The sequence below is a fragment of the Trachypithecus francoisi genome, unplaced genomic scaffold (genome assembly GCF_009764315.1).
Source record: "Trachypithecus francoisi isolate TF-2019V2 unplaced genomic scaffold, Tfra_2.0 Lachesis_group11, whole genome shotgun sequence".
In the NCBI taxonomy this organism is placed as follows: domain Eukaryota; kingdom Metazoa; phylum Chordata; class Mammalia; order Primates; family Cercopithecidae; genus Trachypithecus; species Trachypithecus francoisi.
The window spans coordinates 51628226-51648350 of NW_022681456.1; the positions used below are offsets into that span (position 1 = coordinate 51628226).

At 37.1% G+C, this 20125-nt stretch overlaps 1 long non-coding RNA gene across 1 annotated transcript in view; it reads right to left on the reverse strand.

The window, feature by feature from the left end:
• Nucleotides 1-15151: 15151 nt before the first annotated feature.
• LOC117091007 overlaps nucleotides 15152-20125 on the reverse strand; it is a 36445-nt gene continuing 31471 nt past the window's right edge. The window contains exon 3 of the long non-coding RNA XR_004440206.1: nucleotides 15152-15853. This is a non-coding gene — a long non-coding RNA (uncharacterized LOC117091007). The remainder of the gene's footprint in view (nucleotides 15854-20125) is intronic.

Here is a 20125-nt window from a genome sequence, read left to right on the forward strand (position 1 = left end):
ATGGCTTCAAATCTTATACCTGAGGGTTTAATAATGTGTTCAGCAATGATAACACGTCAAGAGCGGCAGCTGCTATTGTTGCTATGACTTCATTAAATCCGATATATAGTCTGTAGCTATTCTCCATAACTATCCATTTATTCAGGGGCCAGGCTTGTGAATTAAATAGAGATTTAACATGAAGCATCTCCCTTGTATCCTTAGTCTTTAATTGTACTGCTAAACCTCTGACATAACCTCATAACCTTTGGGATATGCTGTTGGTTTTTATTTTACTACTTGGCTGAAGGTGGATGAGTGCAGGGTGGAGAGTTTCAGAAATTTCCATTTGGCCTTTCCTGATATGATAGCTCTTACTCTCCAAACTAAGGACTTCTATAGCCAGTATGCCAAATAGAAATATTCCGTAGGGACTGGGGAACTGACCACTGGATTGGGTTCCTAGGCACCATGGGCACACTGTGAGTTGGAATTTAGCCTAGACTCCATTCTTTACTTGCTCTCTGTAGATTCCTATTCTAATAAGAGGATGTGGTGGAACTTTGGGCCTAGTTTGTTCTAGCAAATTTGTGCTAGAAAATTCCTTAAATATTCAGTGAACAGTGTTTTTCTGGGCTCTCTAGTGGATCTTCTGCTCTTACATAACATATCCATTTTAGCATACCCCCTTTTTTTAGCCTCTTAATTCATTTCTCTACCATCTACTAGGCTAACACAGTGTACGTCACTACTTGTTGGCTAAAATTCCTTAGCCCGCTACAAGCTTCTAAGAGCTACTCAAGAAACAATTTTGCTTCCACTGATGGTGTCCTTGGTTGAGTATTTAATCCCAAATTCCAAGAAAATATAATACTTCCTCAGTCAATGAATTCTTGCTTATCTATACTTAAATTCTGGCACTCTTAATCAAGCACTCTTAAAATTCTATCTCAGGAGAGCTCTCCTGGATCCTGTTCATTAATGACAAGAATTCTTGCAATTCCTTATTGCATACTGTCTTTATCTTCCCTTAAAAGACTCAGCACATCCCCCACTGGCTTATGTTGGGATTTAACACTGGTCACCAGCTTGGTGGCCAGTAAAGGAGGTGGAAGGACACCTGATGCTTCATGTGAGGGAGGCTCCTGCAACGTATTTCAGCACAGTGAAGTGCTAATTCTTACCAGAGAAGAATGGGTCCCTCCTTTGCTAGACCATAATCCGACCAAGTAAGTAGTCTCCATCCAGATGTACTCGAGCCATATTTAACTTCTCAGGTTTTCTCTACCAGGGCCCTTTGTATAACAGACACCTTGATTTAACATTCAAACATTTCCCCTGAGCTTTGTGGCTTCAACAATTAAATCACTCTGTTGACCCATTGTTTCTGCCCTTCCACTGTAGGTCATAAGCATCTCTATCACAGGGCTCTCTGGCTATCCCACTTAGACATGAACTAGTTGTTAATAGCCCTTAATCACTCATTATCTTTCTTCTGGAAATCAATACAATTTAGCAGTACTCAGCCAACTCCACTGTCTTTGTAGGCATTTCTGCCAATATTTTTCAAATGCTTACATTATTTCACCTGCCAAGGAACTCCTTTCTATTGAGACTTCCTCCCCTCCTCCTTCCCTCCTTCCCTCTTTCTCTCCTTCCCTCCTTCTCTCCTTCCCTCCTTCTCTCCTTCCCTCCTTCTCTCCTTCCCTCCTTCTCTCCTTCCCTCCTTCTCTCCTTCCCTCCTCCTTCCTTCTTTCCTTCTTTCCTTCCCTATCTTTCTGTCATTACAGGTAACATCACTGGCAATGTGCTAACACTTTGCGCCAAGGAGTATCCATTTCTCATTTATAAGGGAGAATCATGTCCTCTCCAACTGTTGGATGGTGAGTGAGTCAGTCTCTTTGCACATTTAACGGCCTGTTTTTTTTTTTTTTTTGAATCACCCAACTTATATACCTCTCATATTTGTCTAGGTCCAACAAGAGGTAGACATTAAGGTAACCAGGCAAGGCTTTTATTAGAAAAAAATGCCTCTGTGACAGAAATGGGGAGTGAGCTGGATAAAACTGGGGGATGAAAATCTGACCCCTTATAAAAGAAGGTTGAAAGGAAACAGTTTGCTCTGCAATGTGAGAAGGTTCAGCATGATCATCAGAGTCCTAGAGCCAAAGCTGGGTATAAGAAGAGACCTATGTTCTTCAGGAATAATCTTGTTTCAGGATCCTCGTGTGCTCAGTCATTGGCTCAGAGAAGACAGTAAGAAGCACACCCTTGGTGAAAATATGGTAGATTCAGAGTGCAGCAGCCTTTGGCTAGTTAAGGTCCTTAGAGTTGAAAGTCTGAGGTGTACCTCATGCCTGCCACAATTGGTGAATAAAAATAATATGTTAGTCCAGGGTTTGGGGCGGGCTAGGTTAGAAACTCAAATAACTATAGGAATGAGGCAGGTAACATCAATGAACTAGGCAGCCTGGCTAGTGGAAAGAAACATTGCTCAAGCTTGAAGATAATCTCGCCTCAGTGCTGGAAAAACAACAGAGTTTGGTGCTGTGAGGGTATGACTGTTGCTAGAAAACTCAGAGTCTAGCATTTCCAGATCTTCTGATTTTATTTTTAAGAAGCACGAAATGTAGGAATTTACATAATGTATACATTTCAAATAATGAGAAATAATTTTTAAAAACTTACTGTAAGCCTGGCGCTGTGGCTCACGCCTGTTATCCCAGCACTTTGGGAGGCTGAGACAGGTGGATCATGAGGTCAGGAGATCCAGACCATCCTGGCTAACACGGTGAAACCCCATTGCTACTAAAATACAAAAAAGATTAGCCGGGCATGGTGGTGGGCGCCTGTAGTCTCAGCTACTCGGGAGGCTGAGACAGGAGAATGGTGGAAACCCGGGAGGCGGAGCTTGCAGTGAGCCGACATCGCACCACTGCACTCCAGCCTGGGCAACAGAGCAAGACTCTGTCTCAAAAAAAAAAAAAAAAAAAATTATTGTATTGGCCGACTGTATTAAGTTGATTTTGGTCTACAGACTTGAGTTTGCACTTCTCAATTTAACTCTTAGTAGAATATTTGTCCTTCTTACTTTCCTTTCTGTTTACATATTGCAGGAAGAATGCTAGGTCTCAGATTATTCACTCTGTACTTCCAAACTCAAGATCTAGTACCTTCATCCCCTATCCTTTCTTCTCTGTACTTGAATTCTTCCCAGTATTTGAATTCTTGGCATTGCTGCATAAAAGCAAAGGATTGAGATAGCCTTGTGGGGCAAATTCTGTCTCCTTGTGATGTGCCAATGTCATACATAGTCTTTGATAAAGATGCCTCAAACCCTTCTTGACCAGCTGCCTTTGATACACTTGCCAATATCCTTAGTAGACCCATTGCTGCTATAGCATAGCCATTACCATTTCAATTCACCTTCCACACATAGGCATCTGCCATTTGCCAGCTCTCTTATTTTTCAGATTGGCAAAGCAAGAAATAAGTTTTCAGAATTTTTTTCCTTGCTGTAAAACCTCAGCATCAACATTTTTCTAAAACCAGGGTGGGCTGAGAGCTAAGGTTTGCCACATTTAATCAGTCAATGGATGTGTAGTAGTTTTCATCTGAATCTTAGAGGAGTCCTTGACCCAGGTAATAATATGAACATTTGTGTTCTTTATTTTTTTTTTTTTGTATTTAGAATCTCTTCTGTGAAGGAAGTGGAGTTGGCCTTCCCAAGCACCCTTTACAGCACGTTTCTATGCTTTCTATTTCAGAGTCATCATTTCCCATTCACTAATAATAGAAACTTACAGAAGTAAATCTCTCTCCCACACTCCACTCCACGCTGTGATCATTCCTTTCTTTGAATTAGTCTCATTAAATATATTGTTGTATGTTTTTACCTTTGCTGAAGTGTCCTTCCTAGTAAAGATCATTTCAAGAGACTGGGGCCCATTCACAGACATTATTTTCAACCCCATGTAGCCCCAAGAACTGTTTGTTTATTCTTAATGCTAAAAAGCAGTTTAAAATAAGAAATGAAATATGTTATTATTTACTTCAGCCTGGGCGACAGAGTGAGATCCTGTCTCAAAAAAAAAAAAAAAAAAGAAAAGAAAACAAATATGTTATTATTGGAGCGTGTATAGATATAGAAGACTTATTCATCCATCTTCTTATAAAAACAATGCCATGAAGCTTACATGTGCTGTAAGAATGTTATTGAGAATGTCATTCAGTGCATTAAAAAGGATCTTTTATGAGAGTCTGCAGGATGCATTTTGTTCTCATCTCAGAAAAGTTATTGTTCCCCTTGGGAAACTGTTACCAGAAAGGGGTCCTGATTCAGATCCCAAGAGAGGGAAGAGAAGGTCTTTAGATCTTGCACAAGAAAGAATGAAGGAGAAGTCCAAACAGTACAGCGAAAGCAAGTATTTTAAGACAGTAGAGGAATAAAAGAATGACTACTCTATAGGCCACTCTATAGAAGGCTGCTGGATCCCCATTTTTATGGTTATTTCTTGATTATATGCTAAACAAGGTATGGATTATTCATGCCTTCCTTTTTTAGACCACATGGAGTAACTTCCTGATGTTGCGATGGCATTTGTAAATTGTCATGGTGCTGGTGGGAGTGTACCAGTGAGGATAACCAGAGGTCACTTTATCACCATCTTGGTTTTGGTGGGTCTTAGCTGACTTCTATACTGCAGCTTGTTTTATCAGCAAGGTCTTTATGACCTGTATCTTGTGCGAACCTTCCATTTCATCCTGTGACTTAGAATGCCTATCCTTCTGGGAACGCAGCCCAGTAGGTCTCCACCTTATTCTACCCAGCCCCTATTTAAGATGGGATTGCTCTGGTTCAAACGCCTCTGACAAAGCTAGGTTTTTTTTTTTTTTTTTTTCTTTTTGTCTTAAGACAGTAACAATTATGTAGCTGAATAAATATCATTCTTCTGGAAAGCTTGGAGCCAATTCGTGAACTCTCCACAAAGGTTAAGGCCCTATATTTTGTGTTAAGCTCGTGCTGGCTCCATTTTACTTCCTTGTCCTTATTTTCTCTTTACTTTGCTTTTCTTCTCTTTTTAAAAGACTAGCTTTATCTTGCTGTATGGCCTGTGCCTTTTACAGTATATCTTCTTTCAAGTTCTTTATGGACCAAAGCAATATATAAACAAATTATACATAAAGTCAGCACCCCTCCAACTAACAAGTTCCAAATGGCACAGAATGGCTACATTTGAGATGTAAATACCATGTAAGAGTCCATGGGAACATTTAGTCTGTCTGACTCAAAGATACATTACCATAGGTGAGATTCATTTTAGAGTTGTTTCCTGAGTATATGGTGACATTTTTTGAAAGAACATTGCAGAATGAATGTATTTTGTGTCAATTAGAAGAAAACTTAGGAAGTATGGCTGCAAATGTTACAGACGTTAACCTTCTTTTTTTTTTTTTTTGAGACAGTCTCACTCTGTCACCCAGGCTAGAGTGCAATAGTGCAATCTCTGCTCACTGCAACCTCCACCTGCTGGGTTCAAGTGATTCTGCTGCCTCAGCCTCCCGAGTAGCTAGGACTACAGGCACCTGCCACTGTGCCCAGCTAATTTTTGTATTTTTTTTTGTTTTTAGTAGAGATGGGATTTCACCATGTTGGCCAGACTGGTCTTGAACTCCTGGCCTCAAATGATCTGCCTGCCTTGGCCTCCCAAAGTGCTGGGATTACAGGCATGAGCCACCGCGTCTGGCCTGATGTTGATACTCTTAAATTCTTGTTTCTCACAAGCATCAGGATAATCCTGTGAAATGTGACTTTCCAAAAAAAAAAAAAAAAGGAAAGCAAACAAACAAACTGGACCTTCTAAACCTAGACATTTCTAAAGTAGACAATACTTTCTACTCTGCTCTTCTATCCGGATAGAGGTAAGAAGAATGTTATGAGCAGGACGGGGTTTCATTTAACATCTGAGGCTTATGGCTTCTTTTAAAGGCCTGTTTTAGATCGATAACTTCTCAAAAGCAAACTCAAAAGTCTATCTCAGTTGATGTTGTCTTTAATATTTTTTCGTGCAATAAGATCATTGAATTCTATATTTGATCATTTGCAAACTTTGCAAAGCTTTGTTTTGATGGTACATAAATTTATCCTTATTATTTATATACTAAAATTTAAAATACTGGTCTCGTAACTTAAGTTTTGTCAAACTGCTAAAGAGTTAAAGTGTTGTGGGGGAACTAACTTCTCCAAAATGGTGGATAAACCATTTCCACTGCCTAGAACCCTCCAATAGCTTCCCAATGTATTTAGAGAATAAACTCTAACTCAGTGTCATGACTTGTAATTCTTCCCTGGCTTGATGCCTACCTCCTCCTCTGACCTCACCTCCTGCCACTAAGTCCCTTGTTATCTGGGTCAAATAGAATTCTTCCTTCTATTCTTCTAATAACCCATATTGGTTATTATGTGCACTAATTCCTCCCTTCCATGAAACTTTCCCCTTGAATCTTTAAAAGGCTAGTTCTTTCTCCTTATTCAAATTTGACTTAAATACACCTTTTAAGAGGGCTTTGCTGAACATTTAGTCTATGTTAGACTACTTTCCTGTGACCTCATGCAATCATTCTCCATCGCATTTTTTTATTTATGTTATAAAACTGATTACAACAACTAGTTTATTTCTTAGTTTACCTATTGACTGTTTGGTTTCCTCTGATGAATGTAAACTCCTTGAAGGAGTGAGCTAGTTTGTCTTTTGATTGCCTCATCTCCTGTTTCTATGACAGACCTGTTCTGTTATAATCAGTTCTCAATCAACATTGCTTATTTTAATGAATGGAAAAAAAAAAAAAGTGCACTGACTTACAGAGACAATTCCAGATATGAATCTCAGTGGTGCTTTACCAAGGTGGTGAGTGGCCATCCTGGGAATGTCTTCTTCCTCTACTCTTCAGCAGCTGGGATAATGAGAACTGAGAGTGCCAAAAGTTTCTTCACTCAGTGATAGTGGGTTTTTTCCCATGGAAAATTGGAATCCTGGAAATATATCACTCTTAGTTTTAGAAGGCTCTATATGTAGCACAGTGGGGCATTCTGTAAGTTTTACTTTTCACTTTGTCAAATCTCAACAGTTACACTTGAAAACCTTGCATACTTTCCACTTGAATCTCCTAATTGAAAATTATATAGATTTTGCTTGTCTATGTTATTTTAAAGTTTGTCTCAAAACCATCAAACCCTGAAACCTGGAGTTACACAATGTGATTATATAAACCAGAAAATCATTAGAATGAAATTGCCTTCCAAACTCAGTAATATTGTCTTTTTTTTTCCTGTTTTACCACGTGTTTGATGGAAACCTACTTCATAATTTAACCTCATATTTTATTCAAAGTATGTAAGAGATAATTTGTGAAAAACCACGATGAGAAAATGATCATATGAATTGAGTTTATATTGTGTGCTAGGCACTTTTCTAAGCTCATTGATCTTATTTATTGCCAAAACAAATTTCTTTGGCAGTGCAGCTATGGTTCCGTTTTACAAACAAGGAGACTGAGGAAAAGAATGTAGCGATAGTTAATGTGGAACAAGGATTTGAATCCAGGTCATATGATAGGTGGCCTTTGTAGCTTTCATCTGGGAGAAAGAAGAGTGTTTTCTACCCTCTTAGCAGGGGACCCAGGTGGACATTGCTCTATCTATTGTTTGCCTGAATCATAGTCTGGGCAGATTGGAAAGTATTTTGCCCTAGGGGTGTCCCCCAGAATCTTCCTTCTCCTCACCTAAAATTCTCTTGCCCACGGGTCTTTGGACATGCTGTTCAATCTTTCTATAAACATTTCTATAAACATGGATTTATTTAGTTACAAAATATTTGCTCACCCTAGACAATTTTACAAGGAGTAAAAATATACAACAGTATAAAAATCCCTTATAATCTCTATTGTTAATCATTGTTCCTTTCCTTCCAGTCTCTTATTATCTTCATTTTATGACTAGATACTTTGTGTCAACATCTCCTTATGTGTTTGCACACATCTCTCTCTCCATGCATGTTCCAGGAGCAGCTCCTTCATGGTTCTTGTACACCTGTCATCCCTCAATCTTTTAGATTTTAGAGACATCTAAAATAAGAAAGTTAGTAGTTTGAACAATAGGCTGTATCCCTGCTACTGATCTAGAGGCAATAATTAGTCAACTTCTCCCTCCTCCACTGTTCATTCTGAATCCCCATCCCCTCAGATACTACCTCATCAGGCCTTGGTGGCTTACTGGATTTGTGTGACTCAAACCTTCATTTCTGAGGGGTCTGAGTTATTGATAATTATACCCTCCCTAGGCTGGAGTTACATATATGTTTGATCACAGTTATTAAGGGGCTAGGGAATACCAGAGATAAATGGGTTCCATATGTATCCCAGTTTGTCCCCATTGTGTAACAGCATCCCTACCTCCTTCTGCTGAACACAATTATCCTTGCTGCAACAATGACTTCTCTTCTTATTTGCTTGTTCTTGGGCATAAGAAATCCAAAGTTCCTTGATAGCAGGCATAACTTGTAGTTCAATGAGACCTTTACTGTGTCGTTTGGCAGGACCTTTGTGGACCAGAACAGCAAACAATACAGATTTCAGAGTGGGTTTCAACAGGAATAAAATTTCTCCAAGGAGTCATTGGTAGTGATGGTAAGGGTTATGGTAAGATAGGCCAGTCATGTTTGCACCCCTTGGTTCCCAGACCCATGCAATCTTCCTATTAATGGCACAGTACCATATAGCATTTCCTGATTTCATGCATGTACAACATCATGAAAGATGCCCCCCCGCCCCCAACACACACACACATCAAATGTTGCCTCCACGCTAGAGCTTCAGTCATTCCATTGTTCTATGAAACTTGTTATTTCTGGATGATGAGGGATGTGTTATGACTACTCAATCCCATGGGCATGGTACTCCTCCCATATCTCCATGCTGTGAAGTGGATCTGCTGGTTGGATGCTGATATGCTTTGGCTGTATCCCCACCCAAATACACTGACATAATACATTAACATTTACATAATATATTTAGAATCACATGGTTTCCAGTGATTAGATTTAGTCATGCCTCAAAAGGAACAGAAGACAGTGACTAGGCTGCACATTCCTTATAAAGGATACAGTAATGGTGTACTTAGGATGACTAATATTAAGAATTTAAACAGTGATTTTTTTTTCCTCAGAGGAAGCAATTTTATTTTCTAAAAAGCATTTACCTCTGACATATCAATTCCTGATTTCAGTGGCTGCAGACTTAAGTACCCCTGTGCCACACTTAGGACAAGTAAAGTGCATGTCAAGTAATAAACTACTTTTAGCACAGAAATAACAGAAGATATGCTCACATCCTGTGGTGTGAGGCATAGTGGGACAATCTCCACATAGAGATCATTCTTTGCCACTAGTGGCTAATGTATTGTCACTACTGGGAGCACCAGTGAGAGGGATACACCATGAAGATAACTTGGCTTTCAACTTCTGGACATTGATAAGTGGTAGAGGAAAATCAGAAATTCAGCAAAACCATGCCAGAGAATAGCATCTCTGAATTCCTACATGTTGTGGGAGGGACCCAGTGGGAGGTAATTGAATTATGGGGGCAGGTCTTTCCCGTGCTATTCTCATTATAGTGAATAAGTCTCATGAGATCTAATGGTTTTAGAAGGAGGAATTTCCCTGTACAAGCTCTCTCTGTTTGCTTGCTGCCATCCAAGTAAGACGTGGCTTACTCTTCCTTGCCTTCTGCCATAATTGTGAGGTCTCCCCAGCCATGTGGAACTGTAAGTCCATCAAACCGCTTTTTTGTGTGTGTAAATTTCCCAGTCTTGGTTGTGTCTTTATCAGTAGTGTGAAAATTGACTAATACAGTAAATTGGTACCAGTAGAGTGAGGTACTGCTGTAAAGATAACCAAAAATGTTGAAGGAACTTTGGAACTGGGCAGCAGGCAGAGGTTGGAACAGTTTAGAGGGCTCAGAAGACAGGAAGATGTGGAAAAGTTTGGAACTCCCTAGAGACTTGTTGAATGGCTTTGACCTAAATGCTGATAATGATATGTACAATGAAATCCAGGCTGAGGTGGTCTCAGATGAAGATGATGAACTGTTTGGGGACTGGAACAAAGGTGACTCTTGTTATGTTTTGGCAAAGAGACTGGCAGCATTTTTTCCCTGCCCTAGAAATCTGTGGAACTTTGAACTTGAAAGACATGATTTAGGGTATCTGGCAGAAGAAATTGCTAAGCAGCAAAGCATTCAAGAGGTGACTTGAGTGCTGTTAAGGGCATTCGGTTTTAAAAGGGAAACAGGGCATAAAAGTTTGGAAAATGTGCATCCTGACAATATGATAGAAAAAAAAATCCCACTTTTTTTTAGGAGAAATTCTAGGCAGCTGCAGAAATTTGCATAAGTAACAAGGAGCCAAATGTTAGGTGTCCAAGGCATGTTAGAGACCTTTGTGGTAGCACCTTTCATCACAGGCCTGGAGGTTTAGGAGGAAAAAATGGTTTCATGGGCTGGGCCAAGGGCCTCTCTTCTGTGTACAGTCTAGGGATTTGGTGCTGTGTCCCAGTTGCTCTAGCCATGACTAAAAGGTTCCAAGGTACAGTTTGGGTTGTTGCTTCAGAGGGTGGAAACCTGAAGCCTTGGCAGTGTCCATGTGGTGTTGAGACTGAAAGTACATGGAAGTCAAGAATTGAGGTTTGGGAACCTCCACATAGATTTCAGAGGATGTATGGAAATGCCTGGATTCCCAGGCAGAATTTTGCCGCAGGGGTGGGGCTTTTAGGGAGAATTGCCTTCCACCATGATTGTGAGGCCTCCCCAGACATGTGGAACTGTAAGTCAATTAAACCTGTATTTTTTTTTTTTTTTTTTTGCCAAGTCTCCGGTATGTTTTTATCAATAGTGTGAAAATGGACTAATACAGATGCCATGTTACAGGGTTTGAATGCCCGTGGATCAGGCATTCTCTAAGTCTCAGGCTGGTGGTGGCAACTGAGTCACAGCAAGCAGGAACGGCAAATGCACATCCTAAGTAGGTGTCTAACCCTTTGAGAATGAACCACTGCCCCTCTCAGGATGGAAAGAGCCCAGTGCTGTTTATTTCCACCATGTGGTCAGTTGGTCCCTTGAGGAATAGTGCCACACTGGGATGTCTGGAGCTGTTATAGACTGAATTGTGCCTTTCCAAAATTCATATTTAGAAACCCTAACTCTCGATGTGACTGTATTTAGAGATAGGGATTTTCAGAATATAATTACATTTTAATAAAATCTTAAGGCAAGGCCCTAATATGAGAGGACTGTTGTCCTCATATGCAGAGGAAGAGACATCAGAGTTCTGTTTCTCTCCCTGTACATCCCACAAAAGAAAAGCCACGTGAGAACACAGTGAGACGGTGCAGTGTGCAAGTGAATGAGGGAGGCCACACCAGAAACCAACCCTGTTGGCACCTTAATCTTGGACTTCCAGGCTCCAGAACTGTGAAAAAATAAATCTGTGTTGTTTAAACTACCCAGTCTGTAGTATTTTGTTATGCAGCCCTAGCAGATGAATATAGTGGCTGACTGGATAGAAATTCAAAGACGTAGTAGCTGAATGTGTGTGTCAATTATGCTCTCTCCAGAGGAGGCTCTGAGTGAGTGACTGTCACACCTTATTATTTTATTAATCAATTGGCAGACAATTTTTTAAAGTTGGAATTGTTTTAAATATAAGAATTAACTACAAAATTTTAATAAAATGCCTTCTCCATTCAAATCACTTTTTTGTTTTTAATTTTCTTAAATTGAGATAAAATTAATATAACAAAGTTCAACACATTAACAATATTAAAGTGTAAAATCAGTGCTTTTTGTTGTATTCACAATATTTTGCAATCATCACCACTAAGTAATTCCAGAATGATATAAACACCCCCTAAAAACCCTACTCTTATAGAGCACCTGAATATTTCAGTTACGAGTGCTAGGGAAGAGATAACTAATACTATATGTTAGCCCTTAGAGCTTTCAGCAATCTGTGAAAAATTCAAATAACATGTATTTCTGCAAGAAGGTATATTTTGCCTTCAGTTTCAAAAGGCATGTTATTGAAATTGCTAAAAATAGAAAGTAGAATTGTCTTAAACATCTTTTTATAGTCCATTCATTAAGTCTTTTGCATGAATAAAAGTGAATTTGATATTTTTAAAATCTCAAAATAAATCCATAAAAAAATCATTTCCCACTTATTTGGAGTTGACATCTCTGAACCACTGCATACATTTATAAGTAATGTGGCATATTTTTATTGTGCATCTGCTGTGTTTTACCCAACTAGGTGGTCAGGATAAAACAATCAAAAAGACAGGTGCTCATTCATGCTCATCCTACTCTTAAGGAAATTATACAGTAATGTGTTCCTTATCAGACCTTCACTTAAGATGTTAAGATCAAAGAGATTTTACATCTTTTGATGAAACTTTGGAGGCCTGTGTATCTGTTTTACCTCTATTACCATTTGTATGGTCAAGTAGAGCATAATGAGAGGAAACACTGGGCAGAGTATCTGTCATTTTATTCAGTTGATACACACTGTGAAGATAAATGTTTCTAATAAGGTAAGCAAAAATGAGCATTGTCATACAGTGCATAGCAAATGAAAGTAAAAACATTAAATGCAAATGAAGGAAACCCAGTCCAAATCAAATTTATGAGCTATAGAATTGAGACCTGGGTATGTTTTAAAAATTGTTTTATGTATTAAGAAAATATGTATTAATATTTTCTTAAATTGTATGTTACAGACCACGAGTGTCCAACCTTTTGGCTTCCCTGGGCCACACTAGAGGAAGAATTGTTTTGGACCACACTAAAATACACTAACATTAACAGTAGCTGATGACCTTTAGAAAATGGCAAAAAAACAACCTCATAATGTTTTAAGAAAGTTTATGAATTTGTGTTGCATCACATTCAAATTTGTTCTGGGCCACATGCAACTCACAGCCTAGGGGTTGGACAAGCTTCTTATAGACCATTTCTATAATGTGTTCTATAAAATAATAATTTCCGGTGATGAAATTATTTTCTTCATTATTTACCAAAGATATTTTAATCTTTTAAGGTGTTTAAGGTATCTACTATTTTTGCAGTGAACAAAATTCTGTTGTTGAAAAGTAGTCTACAGTGTGTGGGTGTGTGTCTTTATATGTATGTGTGTGTGTGCATGTGGGTGTGTGTCTGTGTGCACACTGTTTGGTATAATCCTTATATTGCTTTCTACCTCATCTAGTTCTTTATTTACACTACATATATTCTGGAGTTTATGCTAAATTACTCTTCTATATTAAATTACAAATCCCCTCATGAGGAAATGTCTCTTCATTCCTTTAGAAGTTAAATTTAATATAGTCATAGTAAAGTTTATTCTCAAGACTTTTAGCTATGTATAATAAATATGTCTAAGTAAGAACATGCATTATTTTTATATCATCAAACTCAAGGACAGTATCACTGGAGTAACTTTATAGCATTTTATAAAGTTAAATACATACAATTCTTTGGTTGCAGTTGCCTGGGAACACATTACATTTGAAAATACTTCCAAGAATCACAGTAAGGTAGAAGGAGTAGATTGGAGCCAAGCAGAAGATTTTCCTTTATAAATACAGTTTACACTAAACGCCTGTCAAGGAATACAACTGGAGTTGTGGTGATAAGTTTGCTTCTGAGTTAGATAGAAAATGTCTACCTCTTAATTAGTCATATTTGTTAAAATATAAAAAATTGTCCTATCTTCTCTCATGGGATTTGGTCACTAGACTACATAATTAATGATGTATAATTTATGAAGGTGTAACTACTCCCTTCGTAACGCGAGGAAACATTTTAGTCGCCTTATTCCTCCTAATAATTTAGTTTCAATTTTGAATGTGTTTCCAGTTTATGAATCACAAAAGGGTTATGAATAAAATAATCTTTGTGATGTCATTTTGCTTTCTGAGTAAGGAAATATTTGGGTCTGGAAACAGCAAAAGCAAAATAATACCCAGTGTTAGGGAAGGCATGAAGAAGGCAAGTTGTGCTGTTCAAAAGTGGGCTGCTCTGGCTTTTTGCAAAATATAAATGTGTTCTTTCTTTCTTGATTATTACTTTTTGCCATGGGTATAAGCTTATTATTTTATTATAATTCACTAAACACCACTTCAATTGGTTTATATTTTCTATAAAGTACCCTATTAACTAGTACTCCAATTACAGGTATAAAACACAATCTGAATGTGACCTTAATGTAATTCAAGAATTGCATAATCATGTAATTAGAGTTCTGATTGGTTTTATTTGAACAGGCAGCAATCCGCATCTCAAAGATGTAGGAAGCACAAGTCATTCCTGCAGCAAAGATATTATTGCCTGTGTTTTATGTCTCTATAATATGTGACAACTTATGTTTGTTCTACGTATGTATCTAAAATGGCAGTTCAACAAATACTGTGGATAAAATAACCCAAAACATCAAACTTATTTATATTACAGGTTGAACATTCCTAATCTGAAAATTCAAAATCTGAAATGCTCCGAAATCCAAAACTTTTTTGTGCTGACGTGATGCCATAAGTGAAAAATTCCATGAAGACCTCATGTCATAGTCATGGTCAAAATTTTGCTTCATGCATAAACTTATTTAAAATATCACATAAAATTACTTCAGGCTATGTGTATGAGGTATATATGAAACATAAATAAATGTTATGTTTTGGTTTGGCTACCATCTCCAAGTAGTCTCATTATGTATGTATAAATATTTAAAATTCGCCAAAAAAAAAATCTGAAATCTGAAACACTTCTGGTCCCAAGCATTTCAGATAAGGCATATTCAACCTTTATATCAATATGCTAGATATTCTCTGGGTAGAGTCTCATGCTCCTTTGAAGTCACTTGAGATAGGTTCAAACCTCCAATTCCATGATCTGTGGAAATATAAGCCCCTTTTCCAAGTGCTACATGAATTTATTGGGGCTTCTGTGGTTACCATTTCTCTACCCTTGAGCTCAGGTTTCTGCACATGCCGTGTCTCACCCTGCCCAACTTACCCCATTCGCAAGACTTACAGGGAAATATCCCACAGGAAAACACTCATAACTAAAGTAGTTCCATAGAAGATTGATTGGGAAGGATATCATAATGAGGTGCTGGATTTGTGGGAGGTAAGGTTGAAGTAATAGAAATAACTAGAAAGGAGACAGTTGCTATTGGATGCTTCTTAAAAGCCTCCTGTTACACACCATCTCTCTGGTTTTTCTGACTTTCTTGCTGTTCCGTCTTTGTCTTCATACATTTATCTCTCAGGAGCGGAACAAATTCCTTTCCTTGTCTCCTAGAGAAAAATTTACTCACAATTGTTTGTTTCTTGGTTTTTCCTGATCCTAATGTCTACAGCACTTAACCTCTGCAGAAAGTAGCTTAGCACGGTAATTAACCAAAGACATTTTTTTTTCCTTAGGTAAGTTCTTATTTTGTCTTGTCCATATCACTTTTGTGAAGGAAATGTTCTTATGTGAATGAAGCAGAAATGGTTTACTTGCAATAGCTGAGTTTTACATTCCCAAGTTAGGACTGCAGGGGGTGTCCTGAGGCTGGTGTATGTACCCAGCTCTTCACAGTGATGGCCATATCAGTTGCCACATTCACTCTATGATACAGCTACCTCTGCAAAAGTAGGGCAGCGTTTTCATAGGCAAGGGCATCTTTCTCTCATTTCAAAAGAGCATATTTACTACTTACAACTTTATATGAAAAGTGGGTCTTTTCCTTTAGTTTAAGAAGTGACAAATATAACCTCCAAAAGCACTGAAAAAGAAAGAAAGAAGTGACAATTGTGTTACTGGTTTTTGCAGTATTAGCAAAACCTGACATTTTTTATATAATACATTACTGAATTTTTACTGCTGTACTTTCATAATAAAATTACATTTACTACACAATAATTTATAAATTGAAATACATGTTATCAAGTCAGAGGATAGCTTCTTAACATATTTTTCCAGAAATATTGTCTGTAAAAGACCTTATTTCCAGAACAGGGCCATTAATCCAGAATATCTGAATAGTTGTCTTAGAAATGCTTCATGAGTTACAACAAAGAAACCAAAAGTAATTAAAAACATTTTATATCTTGGCAGGTGAACAGGGCCAAAATGGAACTGAAAAATTAAAATTAACCCAATAGTGGTTGAGATTTTGCTTTCCATTTCATCCTCAATCCATCCACTTTCTCTGAATACACCAGCTGACACACACCTAACCATTTTTGAAAGATAATATAGAAATATTTATTTTTGCAAATAATATGAGCCAAGTCCACAAAATGCCAGACTTACCATAGGCCTTACATGCTTATACTTTAGACATGTCTCCATATCTAAGAATTGTTTTACACTGTTGCTTAGCAACAATCTGGTCATTTAATTCAAAAGCTATTTCTAAACTACAAAGCCTTTTGTGTAAAAGAAATCAAATAATCTGATTTTTTGTGTGTATAGAAAAAATGCAGGGAAGGTCTTCTGTTTTTCATAAAGGGACTATAGTATTAAATCTGGAAAATAACACTCTGATTGAAATGTTTGTTATAATTTTTAAGTCTTTTTATTTAAAATATTGAAAATAATGAAGTCAAGTGTCCTTTGCTCTGCTTATTCAGTTGCTGGTTAATGTGACATCCAATTTATATCCTAAGTTAAATGTGTCTGGGAGCTAATCTTTTGAGGAAAGCCAGTTGAAAAGGTGGTCCTTTGGGTTTTGTTTGTTTTGTTTTGCCTAAAGAAGAAAAGATTAAGGAGATACTTAATATTTAAAACACATAAACATGTATTTAACCATTGTACTTATGCATCTATTATAGAAACTTGCTACATTCTACCTGGTATTAGAGTTTTCTACATATTTTTTCTCTCACACTATTGATTGTACTATTTATAATCAGGTATCCTTTCTTATTTCAGTTTTCTATAATCTATTATTATCTTATATAAAACAGGCTCTTCATAGATATATATCAAGTTTAATATATTAATAATAGTTATAACAATAATAACAATGCCATTTTTGACCAGTTATCTATGTACCATGCATTTTACTAATGATCTATTTTAAAGGTAAGAAAAATTATGGCTATTTTTTCTGTTTCTATGAAGGACAGAGAAGACAGAAATCTTAAATTATAGCTACTGTAAAGGTTGGGAAACACTAAAATAGGTGACCAAGAACTTGCATTTTTCCACATTGTGATAATAAGGTAAAGTTAAATGCTTATATTTTTGGATACTAATGGGTTTCAATAATTGTTTTTTACAAACTTAGATCTTAGGCCACATCAGGAATAATAATTTATATCATAGTGCAGTGGATATTTGTTGATTTGATCTGTGTCAAATTTTGTATCACTATTTTTGGTGTTTTCTTTTTAACCTAAGAAGTCTTCTCTCCATTCTCATTTTGTGTGGTTTCAGTGCGACAACCCCAGCCCCCAACTCGAGAAAGAGGAACATAAGCCAGGCCTTGTCTATGACAGTGGCCTTCCCTTTGGCTATGGCAACCAAGTTAGCACTGTATAGTACATGCCCCCACAAAGGAAACCATTGGTAGTACTATTGTAACTGGGGAAAAAGGTGCGATCTTTTTATTGGGATTGCTAAGCTGATTAAACTAAAGTCTAGAGCTACTTTCCGTCACTGTTTCTTCAGCAATGTCTTTCTGAAAATGAATCTAGGGCAGAAAAAACATTGCTGAGGCAAACATCACAGAATAATTGTTGCAGTTTTGAAAGGAAAATAAAAACATGGGAAATAATTCACTATGCCTAAAGGAAAAAATTAAGCTAAAAACTGAGTCACACAAGAAACTGCTTTTTCTTTTGTTGCTAAGCAGATAGCTCCAGGTTAAAGGTTAAATCTCTCCACAGGTAACTACTCTGTGTTGTCCTATCTTATGTAAAGTACCAATTTACTGAGGAAGAGAGGAATATATAATTGACTATTCCCCGGCCTGCTCCCTTTCTATTGCACTTGTGGATTACCATACACTCCCTCCTTCCCCTCCAGCCCACTTTTCCTCTTTAAATATTGACGTTCTCAAATTCATCTTTGGAGAAAGTCACAGACCACAGACTTTCTGTGATTTTGTGTTCTTTTCTTCCAGGCATGTCTTTAACCTTGGCAAAATAAACTTCTAAATTGATTGAGTCACAGACCACAGACTGTTTCTGTGATTTTGTGTTCTTTTCTTCCAGGGATGTCTTTAACCTTGGCAAAATAAACTTCTAAATTGATTGATTCCTGTCTCAGATGCTTTTTGGTTTACACTGTCAATATTCACCAATAGATGTTAAAATCATTGAGTGAAAGTTTGAGGAGAAAAATGATATTAACATAGTCTCAAAGTGTCTCCCTGTAGTTATTTATTAACTACAAAGGGGAAAATATTAATTTTACAATGGAAAAACTTGTTAGAGAAACCTTAACCAAGTAATCAAGGTTAATATTGACAGAAATAATATATATTGGCACAATGTTCCCCCAATAATACGTACTTAGAGGGGAAAAATAATTACTTCTGTAATTTGTGCCAAAAGAGCAAAACCTCAATCTAGTCGTAAAGAAACATCAGACAAAGTCAAATTGAGGCACATCTACAGAATAATGGACCAGTACTTATAAAAAGTACCAAGATAATGAAAGGTGAGAAAAGATTGTGGAATTGTTACAAATAGAAAGAGACTAAAAAGACACAACATTAAATGCAATGTGGCAGCTTTGATTGGATCTTAGAAAAGAAAAAAAAAGACTTTCAGGAAAAAAACTACCTGATGAAATTCAAATAAGATCTGTAGTTTAATAGTAGTATAGTAACAATGTTAATTTCCTGGTTTTAAAATTACAGCTATCTAAATTTTTAACAGTAGAGAAAACTGAGGAAAGAATATATATGAACTCTTTGTAATCTATTCCTGACATGGTTTGGCTGTGTCCCCACCCAAATCTCACCTTGAATTGTAATAATCCCCACATGTCAAAGGTGGGGCCAGTTGGAGATAATTGAATCATGGGGGCAGATTCCCCCATACTGTTCTCCTGGTAGTGAATAAATCTCATGAGATCTGATGGTTTTATAAATCAGAGTTCCCTTGCACACACTCTTTTCTCTGCCACCGTGTATTATGAGGCCTCCTTAGACATGTGGAACTGTAAGTCCATTAAACCTCTTTTTCTTTATAAACCACCCAGTCTCGGGTATTAGCAATGTGAGAACGGACTAATAATTCCCAACATTCCTGTAACTTCTAAATGAATTTTGAAATAAAAAGTTAAAGAAACTGAGTCAAGAGATTAACAAAAATAGACTCCTGATAATTCTACCTACCTCTGTCCAGCCATATTTGAACAGAAACCTACCACTATACTTTTCAGGTATGTGGGTCAAAAATTATTTAATCATTTTATTTGGGTTTCTTCTCACTTCCATGCAAAAGAGATATGACTAATATATATTTCTTTTTTCCTCTGGTGAATTTACTATGGCCTGTGTAGAAAATACCTCATTACCAATGAGGTGCTTCACATAAGGGAATTTTCCAGATAATTCTATACTTAAGGCAATAATTTTTTCAGTTTAATAATCTTGCATGGAGCCTTTTCTATAATGTACTTTTCACTTTCCTGGCTTTGCTGTGGAGTACACAGAAGATGATTTTTTATTCATTCGATGACTGAGTCATCACCCTGAACATAAATCATCTTGTATAATAATAGCATGTGATGGTATCATGATTGATTGAGGTGTGGAAATGTACGTTTCTATTCTATATTAATTGGCCTCTGATAAGATTTTTTGTCTATATTCATAATTTTTGTGAATCTTTCTCAGCTTATATGGTTTTATACACATTTTTCTGCTCTAAACTATATTTATCAGTTCTTCCCCCTGTAGAACTTGCTGCTACGTATCTGCCTTAGAGAACACAATATTAATAAAATCACATCTAAAATAATAGTCGTGCTCTGGATGAAGATCTTTCATGTAATCAAAGTTCTTGTATTTTGTGCTATTGATTTTGGCTAAATAGAT